The sequence below is a fragment of the Rattus rattus genome, chromosome 2 (genome assembly GCF_011064425.1).
Source record: "Rattus rattus isolate New Zealand chromosome 2, Rrattus_CSIRO_v1, whole genome shotgun sequence".
NCBI lineage: Eukaryota > Metazoa > Chordata > Mammalia > Rodentia > Muridae > Rattus > Rattus rattus.
The window spans coordinates 178,555,191-178,566,092 of record NC_046155.1 but is presented as its reverse complement, the minus strand read 5'-3'; the positions used below and the strand labels follow the sequence as shown (position 1 = coordinate 178,566,092).

The following is a 10,902-nucleotide window of genomic DNA, read 5'->3' as shown; positions in this document are numbered from 1 at the left end:
ACAGGAAGCAATAATCACTATTCCTTAATATCTCTCAACATCAATGGCCTCAACTCCCCAATAAAAAGACATAGATTAACAAACTGGATATGCAACGAGGACCCTGCATTCTGCTGCCTACAGGAAACACACCTCAGAGACAAAGACAGACACTACCTCAGAGTGAAAGGCTGGGAAACAACTTTCCAAGCAAATGGTCAGAAGAAGCAAGCTGGAGTAGCCATTCTAATAACAAATAAAGTCAATTTTCAACTAAAAGTCATCAAAAAAGATAAGGAAGGACACTTTATATTTGTCAAAGGAAAAATCCACGAAGATGAACTCTCAATCCTAAATATCTACGCCCCAAATACAAGGGCACCTACATACGTAAAAGAAACCTTACTAAAGCTCAAAACACATATTGCACCTCACACAATAATAGTAGGAGACTTCAACACCCCACTCTCATCAATGGACAGATCATGGAAACAGAAATTAAACAGAGACGTAGACAGACTAAGAGAAGTCATGAGCCAAATGGACTTAACGGATATTTATAGAACGTTCTACCCTAATGCAAAAGGATATACCTTCTTCTCAGCTCCTCATGGTACTTTCTCCAAAATTGACCATATAATTGGTCAAAAAACGGGCCTCAACAGGTACAGAAAGATAGAAATAATCCCATGTGTGCTATCGGACCACCACGGCCTAAAGCTGGTCTTCAATAACAATAAGGGAAGAATGCCCACATATACGTGGAAATTGAACAATGCTCTACTCAATGATAACCTGGTCAAGGAAGAAATAAAGAAAGAAATTAAAAACTTTTTAGAATTTAATGAAAATGAAGGTACAACATACCCAAACTTATGGGACACGATGAAAGCTGTGCTAAGAGGAAAACTCATAGCGCTGAGTGCCTGCAGAAAGAAACAGGAAAGAGCATATGTCAGCAGCTTGACAGCACACCTAAAAGCTCTAGAACAAAAAGAAGCAAATACACCCAGGAGGAGTAGAAGGCAGGAAATAATCAAACTCAGAGCTGAAATCAACCAAGTAGAAACAAAAAGGACCATAGAAAGAATCATCAGAACCAAAAGTTGGTTCTTTGAGAAAATCAACAAGATAGATAAACCCTTAGCCAGACTAACGAGAGGACACAGAGAGTGTGTCCAAATTAACAAAATCAGAAATGAAAAGGGAGACATAACTACAGATTCAGAGGAAATTCAAAAAATCATCAGATCTTACTATAAAAGCCTATACTCAACAAAACTTGAAAATCTGCAGGAAATGGACAATTTCCTAGACAGATACCAGGTACCGAAGTTAAATCAGGAACCGATAAACCAGTTAAACAACCCCATAACTCCTAAGGAAATAGAAGCAGTCATTAAAGGTCTCCCAACCAAAAAGAGCCCAGGTCCAGACAGGTTTAGTGCAGAATTCTATCAGACCTTCATAGAAGACCTCATACCAATATTATTCAAACTATTCCACAAAATTGAAACAGATGGAGCACTACCGAACTCCTTCTATGAAGCCATAATTACTCTTATACCTAAACCACACAAAGACCCAACAAAGAAAGAGAACTTCAGACCAATTTCCCTTATGAACAGCGACGCAAAAATACTCAACAAAATTCTGGAAAACCGAATCCAAGAGCACATCAAAACAATCATCCACCATGATCAAGTAGGCTTCATCCCAGGCATGCAGGGATGGTTTAATATACGGAAAACCATCAACGTGATCCATTATATAAACAAACTGAAAGAACAAAACCACATGATCATTTCATTAGATGCTGAGAAAGCATTTGACAAAATTCAACACCCCTTCATGATAAAAGTCCTGGAAAGAATAGGAATCCAAGGTCCATACCTAAACATAGTAAAAGCCATATACAGCAAACCAGTTGCTAACATTAAACTAAATGGAGAGAAACTTGAAGCAATTCCACTAAAATCAGGGACTAGACAAGGCTGCCCACTCTCTCCCTACTTATTCAATATAGTTCTTGAAGTTCTAGCCAGAGCAATCAGACAACAAATGGAGGTCAAGGGGATACAGATCGGAAAAGAAGAAGTCAAAATATCACTATTTGCAGATGATGTGATAGTATATTTAAGTGATGCCAAAAGTTCCACCAGAGAACTACTAAAGCTGATAAACAACTTCAGCAAAGTGGCTGGGTATAAAATTAACTCAAATAAATCAGTAGCCTTCCTCTACACCAAAGAGAAACAAGCCGAGAAAGAAATTAGGGAAACGACACCCTTCATAATAGACCCAAATAATATAAAGAACCTCGGTGTGACTTTAACCAAGCAAGTAAAAGATTTGTACAACAAGAACTTCAAGACTCTGAAGAAAGAAATTGAATAAGACCTCAGAAGATGGAAAGATCTCCCATGCTCATGGATTGGCAGGATTAATATAGTAAAAATGGCCATTTTACCAAAAGCGATCTACAGATTCAATGCAATCCCCATCAAAATACCAACCCAATTCTTCAAAGAGTTAGACAGAACAATTTGCAAATTCATCTGGAATAACAAAAACCCAGGATAGCTAAAACTATCCTCAACAATAAAAAGGACTTCAGGGAATCGCTATCCCTGAACTCAAGCAGTATTACAGAGCAATAGTGATAAAAACTGCATGGTATTGGTACAGAGACAGACAGATAGACCAATGGAATAGAATTGAAGACCCAGAAATGAACCCACACACCTATGGTCACTTGATTTTTGACAAAGGAGCCCAAACCATCCAATGGAAAAAAAAGATAGCATTTTCAGCAAATGGTGCTGGTTCAACTGGAGGTCAACATGAAGAATGCAGATCGATCCATGCTTATCACCCTGTACAAAGCTTAAGTCCAAGTGGATCAAGGACCTCCACATCAAACCAGACACACTCAAACTAATAGAAGAAAAACTAGGAAGCATCTGGAACACATGGGCACTGGAAAAATTTCCTGAACAAAACACCAATGGCTTATGCTCTAAGATCAAGAATCGACAAATGGGATCTCATAAAACTGCAAAGCTTCTGTAAGGCAAAGGACACTGTGGTCAGGACAAACGGCAACCAACAGATTGGGAAAAGATCTTTACCAATCCTACAACGATAGAGGCCTTATATCCAAAATATACAAAGAACTCAAAAAAGTTAGACCGCAGGAGACAAATAACCCTATTAAAAAATGGGGTTCAGAGCTAAACAAAGAATTCACAGCTGAGGGAATGCCGAATGGCTGAGAAACACCTAAAGAAATGTTCAACATCTTTAGTCATCAGGAAATGCAAATCAAAACAACCCTGAGATTTCACCTCACACCAGTGAGAATGGCTAAGATCAAAAACTCAGGTGACAGCAAATGCTGGCGAGGATGCGGAGAAAGAGGAACACTCCTCCATTGTTGGTGGGGTTGCAGACTGGTACAACCATTCTGGAAATCAGTCTGGAGGTTCCTCAGAAAATTGGACATTGAACTGCCTGAGGATCCAGCTATACCTCTCTTGGGCATATACCCAAAAGATGCCCCAACATATAAAAAAGACACGTGCTCCACTATGTTCATCGCAGCCTTATTTATAATAGCCAGAAGCTGGAAAGAACCCAGATGCCCTTCAACAGAGGAATGGATACAGAAAATGTGGTACATCTACACAATGGAATATTACTCAGCTATCAAAACAACGACTTTAGCTTATGAAAATTCGTAGGCAAATGGTTGGAACTGGAAAATATCATCCTGAGTGAGCTAACCCAATCACAGAAAGACATACATGGTATGCACTCACTGATAAGTGGCTATTAGCCCAAATGCTTGAATTACCCTAGTTGCCTAGAACAAATGAAACTCAAGGCGGATGATCAAAATGTGAAGGCTTCACTCCTTCTTTAAAAGGGAACAAGAATACCCTTGGCAGGGAAGAGAGAGGCAAAAGATTAAAACAGAGACTGAAGGAACACCCATTCAGAGCCTGCCCACATGTGGCCCCATACATATAGAGCCACCCAATTAGACAAGATGGATGAAGCAAAAGAAGTGCAGACCGACAGGAGCGGATGTAGATCGATCCTGAGACACAGCCAGAATACAGCAAATACAGAGGCGAATGCCAGCAGCAAACCACTGAACTGAGAACGGGACCCCGTTGAAGGAATCAGAGAATGAACTGGAAGAGCTTGAAGGGCTTGAGACCCCATATGTACAACAATGCCAAGCAACCAGAGCTTCCAGGGACTAAGCCACTACCTAAAAGACTATACATGGACTGACCCTGGACTCTGACCTCATAGGTAGCAATGAATATCCTAGTAAGAGCACCAGTGGAAGGGAAGCCCTGGGTCCTGCTAAGACTGAACCCCCAGTGAACTAGACTGTCAGGGGGAGGGGCGGCAATGGGGGAGGGTGGGGAGGAACACCCATAAGGAAGGGGGGGGGAGGGAAGGGGATGTTTGCCTGGAAACCGGGAAAGGGAATAACACTCGAAATGTACATAAGAAATACTCAAGTTAATAAAAAAAAAAAAAGTTTTTTCAGTCTGGAGAGAAGGCTCACCAGCTGAGAACACTGACTGTTCATCCAGAAGTCTTGAGTTCAATAACCAGAAACCATATGGTGGCTCACAGTCACCTGTAATGGGATCTGATGCCCTCTTCTGGTGTGATACATACACAAAATAAATGAATAAATCTTTATTTTAAAAAAGGAAGAAAGAAAAAGATTGTCCACAGTTGTTGAACCAGCCTGCAATACCCCCAACAACAAAGGAGTGTTCCTCTTTCTCCACACACTCACCAACATCTGCTGTCAACTCGGTTTTGTATCTTAGCCATTCTGACTGATGTCAGGTAAAATCGCAGATTTGTTTGGAGATCCATTACTCTGAAGACTAAATATGTTGAACATTTCTTTAGGTGTTTCTCGCCACATTGTATTCTTTAGCTTAGGATTCATTGTTTACATCTGTACCCAATTTTTAAATAGAGTTATTGAGCTCTCTGGAGTCTACCTTCTTGAGTTCTTTATATATATTGGATATTAGCACTCTATCTGAAGTAGGATTGGTAAAGATCTTTTCCCAATCTGTTGTTTGCCCTTTTGTAATATTGACAGTGTCTTTTGCCTTACAAAAGCTTTGCAATTTTTGAACTCCCATTTGTCAATTCTTTCTCTTAGAGCATAAACCATTAGTGTTCTGTTCAGAAAAATTACCCTTGTACCAATGTGTTCAAGGATCTCCCCCAATTCTATTAGTTATGAACAAGGTAAGTAGAATGGCTCAATTTGAAATCTCCGACATGCTGACCACTAGTTGAACCAGCACCATGTGTTGAAAATGCTGTCTTTTTTCCACTGGATGGTTTTAGCTCTTTCTCAAAGATCAAGTGACCGTGGGTGTGTGGGTTCATTTCTGGGTCTTCAATTCTATTCCACTGATCTACTTGCCTGTCTCTGAACCAATACCATGCAGTTTTTATCACTATTGATCTGTAATACTACTTGAGGTCGGGGATGGTGATACCCCCAAAAATTCCTTTACTCTTGAGTATAGTTTTTGCAAGCTGGTGCAACCACTCTGGAAATCATTCTAAAGAGGTTCCTCAAAAACTGGACACAGTTATACAAGTTCTGGGCATATACCCAAAAGATACTCAATAGTGAGAATGTGGAGAAAGGGGAACACTCCACTATAGTTGGTGGGATTGCACACTGATACAACCATTCTGGAAATCAGTCTGGAGGTTCCTCAGAAAACTGGACATTGAACTACCTGAGGACCCAGCTATACCTCTCTTGGACATATACCCAAAAGATGTCCCAACATATAAAAAAGACACGTGCTCCACTATGTTCATAGCAGCCTTATATATAATAGCCAGAAGCTGGAAAGAACTCAGATGCCCTTCAACAGAGGAATGGATACAGAAAATGTGGTACATCTACACAATGGAATATTACTCAGCTGTCAAAAAACAATGACTTTATGAAATTCATAGGCAAATGGTTGGAACTGGAAAATATCATCCTGAGTGGCGTGAACCCAATCACAGAAAAACACACATGGTATGCACTCATTGATAAGTGGCTATTAGCCCAAATACTTGAATTACCCTAGTGGCCTAGAACAAATGAAACTCAAGACGGATGATCAAAATGTGAAGGCTTCACTCCTTCTTTAAAAGGGGAATAGGAATACCCTTGGCAGGGAAGAGAGAGGCAAAGAGTAAAACAGACTGAAGGAACACCCATTCAGAGCCTGCCCCACATGTGGCCCATACATATACAGCCACCCAATTAGACAAGATGGATGAAGCAAAGAAGTGCAGGCCGACAGGGCGGATGTAGATCTCTCCTGAGAGACACAGCCAGAATACAACAATACAGAGGCGATACCAGCAGCAAACCACTGAACTGAGAAGCAGGACCCCGTTGAAGGAATCAGAGAAAAGGACTGGAAGAGCTTGAAGGGGCTCGAGACCCCATATGAACAACAATGCCAACCAACCAGAGCTTCCAGGGACTAAGCCACTACCCAAAGACTATACATGGACTGACCCTGGGCTCCAACTGCATAGGTAGCAATGAATGGCCTAGTAAGGGCACCAGTGGAAGGGGAAGCCCTTGATCTTGCCAAGGCTGTACCTGCAGTGAATGGGATTCTTCAGTAGAGGGCAATAATGGGGGGAGCATTGGGAGGGAAACACCCATATAGAAGGGGAGGTGGAGGGGGAATTGGGATGTTGCCCAGGGAAAGAATAACAAGGGAAATGTAAATAAAATACTCAAGTTAATAAAAAAAAAATACAATTAAAAATAGTGACAGACTTCTCACCAGAGACCAAAGGCAGAAGATCCTGGACAGGTGTCATATAGAAAAAAAACCAGCCAAGTTACTGTAATCTCAATACTAAATATCTATGCTCCAAATGCTAGGGCACCTACATTCATAAAAGAAACCTTACCAAAGCTCAAAGCACACATTTCACCTCACACAATAATAGTAGGAGATTTCATCACCCCACTCTCATCAATGGACAGATAATGGAAACAGAAATTAAACAGAGATGTAGAAAAACTAGCAGAAGTTATGAACCAAATGGATTTAACAGATATTTATAGAACATTCCACCCTAAATCAAAAGGATATACCTTCTTCTCTGCAGCGCATGGATCCTTCTACAAAATTGACCACATAATTGGTTACAAAACAGGCCTCAACAGATACAGGAAGATAGAAATAATCCCATGAATTCTATCAGATCACCAAGCACTAAGACTGGTCTTCAATAACAACAATAATGACAGAAAGCCCACATATACATGGAAGTTGAACAATGTTCTACTCAATGACAACTTGGTCAAGGAAAAAATTAAAGACTTCTTAGAATTTAATGAAAATGAAGATACAAAATTCCCAAACTTATGGGACACAACAAAAGTGGTGCTAAGGGGAAAACTCATAGCTCTGGGTGCCTGCAGAAAGAAACAGGAGAGAGCAGATGTCAGCAGCTTCACAGCACACCTTAAAGCTCTAGAACAGAAAGAAATAAATAAACCCAAGAGGAGTAGAACGCAGGAAATAGTCAAACTCAGAGCTGAAATAAACCAAGTACAAATGAAAAGGACTATACAAAGAATTTAACAAAACAGGAGCTGGTTTCTTGAGAAAATCAACAAAAAAGATAAACCCTTAGCCAGACTAACCAGAGGTCACAGAGGGTATATCCAAATTAACAAAATCAGAAATGAAAAGGGAGACATAACAACAGAATCTGAAGAAATTAAAAGAAATCATCAGATCCTACTACAAAAGCCTATCTTCAACAAAACTGGAAAATCTGGAGGAAATGGACAATTTTCTAGACAGATACCAGGTACCAAAGTTAAATCAGGAACAGATAAACCATTTAAACAACCCCGTAACTCCTGCAGAAATAGAAACTAAAAAATGCATGCTGAAAGAGTCTGGATATAGATCTCTCCTGAGAAACACATCCAGAGCATGTCCAATACAGAGGTCAATGCTAGCAGCAAATCACCGAACTGAGATTAGGACCCCGTTGGGGGGAATTAGAGGAAATATGGAAAGAATATAAGGAGGTTGTAACCCGATTAAAAACAATGATGCCAACCAACCAGAGTTTCCAGGGACTAAACCACTACCGAAAGACTATACATGGACTGACCCAGGGCTCCAACTGCATATGTAGCAGAGAATAGCCTTGTTGGGGCACTAGGGGAAGGGGAAGCTCTTGGTCATGCAAAGACTGGACCCCCAGTAAAGGAGAACATAGGGGGCAGTAATGGGGATAGATGTGGGGAATACACATATGGGGGAGGGGCAGGGAAGGGAATGGGGACTTATGGACAGCAAACAGAGAAGGGGGAATAACATTTGAAATGTAAGTAAAGAAATATATCTAATAAAAAATTATAAAAAAGAAAATAATAAAAAGCATTATATACTGAACTGAATTAATGCTTCTGTGCAGCAAGCAGAAAATTAAGGCCAATTTCACAATTCTATGAGTTGGGTCTTAATAAAAGGTTTATTGATTTGCTGCAGAAGCAGTTTTCGATGTTAGACCGAAGAACTATGAGGATGAAGAGTGGGAAGAAAAGATGAAAAGAATCTGTCTATGTAAATAAACTTGATTTTTAACATGAAAATAAGAGAAAGAAAAGCCCATAAATACAAGAGGCATACAGAACTCCAAATAGATTGGACCAGAAAAGAAATCCAACCCATCATATAAAAGTCAAAACTGCAAATGCACAAAACAAAGCAAGAATATAAAAGCAGTAAGGGAAAAATTAAAAAAAATAAAAAGCAGTAAGGGGAAAAGGTCAAGGAACATATAAAGTCAGACCTATCAGAATTACACCAGACTTCTCACTACAGAATATGAAAGCCAGAAGATCCTGGGAAGATGTCACAAGAACACAAATGCCAGCCAAGGCTACTATGTACAGCAAAACTCTCAATTAACATAGTTGAAGAAACCAACATACTCCATGACAAAATCAAATTTACACGATATCTTTCTACAAATCCAGACCTACAAAGGATAATAGAACAAAACCTCCAACACAAGGAGAGAAACTACACCCTAGAAAAAGCAAGAAAGTAATCTCCTTGCAACGAAATCATAGAAGAAGAGAAACACAAACATAATTCCACCTCTAACAACAAAAATAACAGGAAGCAACAATCACTACTCCTCAATATTTCTTACCATCAATGGACTCAACTCCTCAATAAAAAGACATAGACTAAGAGACTGGATATGTAAAGAGGACCCAGCATTTTGCTGCATACAGGAAACACACCTCTGAGACAAAGATAGACACTACCTCAGAGTAAAAGTCTGGAAAATAACTATCCAAGCAAATGATCCGAAGAAACAACCTGGAGTAGCCTTTCTAATAACAAATAAAATTGAATTTCAACCAAAAGTCACCAAAAAAGATAAGAAAGAACACTTCAGCAGCCTGTGTGCATCAGTTTCTGGTGGCAGGGACCAGGATAGCCAACAGCCTGTGGAGCAACATGCCTAAGTTTTATTGTGACTACTGTGATATGTATCTTACCCACGATTCTCTGTCAGTGAGGAAGACACAGTGCAGTGGTCGGAAACACAAAGAGAATGTGAAAGACTATTACCAGAAATGGATGGAAGAGCAGGCCCAGAGCCTGATTGACAAAACAACGGCTGCATTTCAACAAGGAAAGATCTCTCCAGCTCCATTCTCTGCTCCTCCACCTGCAGGGGCCATGATCCCACCGCCCCCCGAGTCTCCCGGGGTCCTCCTCGGCCTGGCATGATGCCTGCACCCCACATGGGAGGCCCTCCCATGATGCCAATGACGGGCCCTCCTCCTCCTGGGATGATGCCTGTGGGACCAGCTCCTGGGATGAGACGACCCATGGGAGGCCACATGCCCACGATGCCCGGGCCTCCAATGATGAGACCTCCCACCTGCCCTATGATGGTGCCCACACGGCCTGGCATGACCTGGCCAGACAGAGAAGAGCAGAAGTGCTCTTTATCCTTTTGTATTTCTTGTTGTTTCACCAGGAGACCTTGGTGCTGAGCCTGAGTGTGTACTAGATGCATGCAACTTCCCTTCCTAACAGAGAGAACGCTTCTGGAGGGAGAAGTGATGCAAAAAAGTGCAGTTTTCACTTATATTGTGAAATGTGAAAATAAAGTCATCAGCTCTTTTAGTTAAAAACAAAGACACTTCATATTCATCAAAGGAAAAATCCACCAAGATGAACTCCCAATCCCAAATATCTATGCTACAAATGCAAGGGAACTTACATTTATTTAAAAAAAAAAACTTTATTAAAGGTAAAATCACATATGGCACCTCACACAATAATCGGAGATTTCAACAACCCACTCTCATCAATGGACACACCATGGAAACAGAAATTAAACAGAGACATAGGGAAACTAATGGAAGTTATGAACCAAATGGTCTTAACAGATGTTTATAGAACAATTTATCCTAAAACAAAAGGAGACACCTTCTTCTCAGCACCTCATGGTACATTCTCCAAAACTGATCATATACTCCATCACAAAACAGGCTTCAATGGATACAGGAAGATAGAAATAATCCCATGCATCCTATCAGATCACCGAGGACTAAGTCTGGTCTTCAATAACAATAAAAACGTCAGACAGCCCACATATACATGGAAGTTGAACAACGCTCTACTGAGTGACAACTTGGTAAAGGAAGAAAAAAAGAAAGAAATTAAAGACTTCTTAGGATTTAATGAAAATGAAGGCACAACATACACAAACTTATAGGACACAATGAAAGTCATGCTAAGAGGAAAAGTCATAGCTCTGAGTGCCTGCAGAAAGAAAGAGGAGAGA

General features: G+C 40.4%; 1 pseudogene; it reads left to right on the top strand.

Moving 5' to 3' along the window:
* Positions 1 to 9,560: 9,560 nt before the first annotated feature.
* LOC116893457 lies at positions 9,561 to 10,105 on the top strand (annotated as a pseudogene).
* The last annotated feature ends 797 nt before the right edge of the window (positions 10,106 to 10,902 follow it).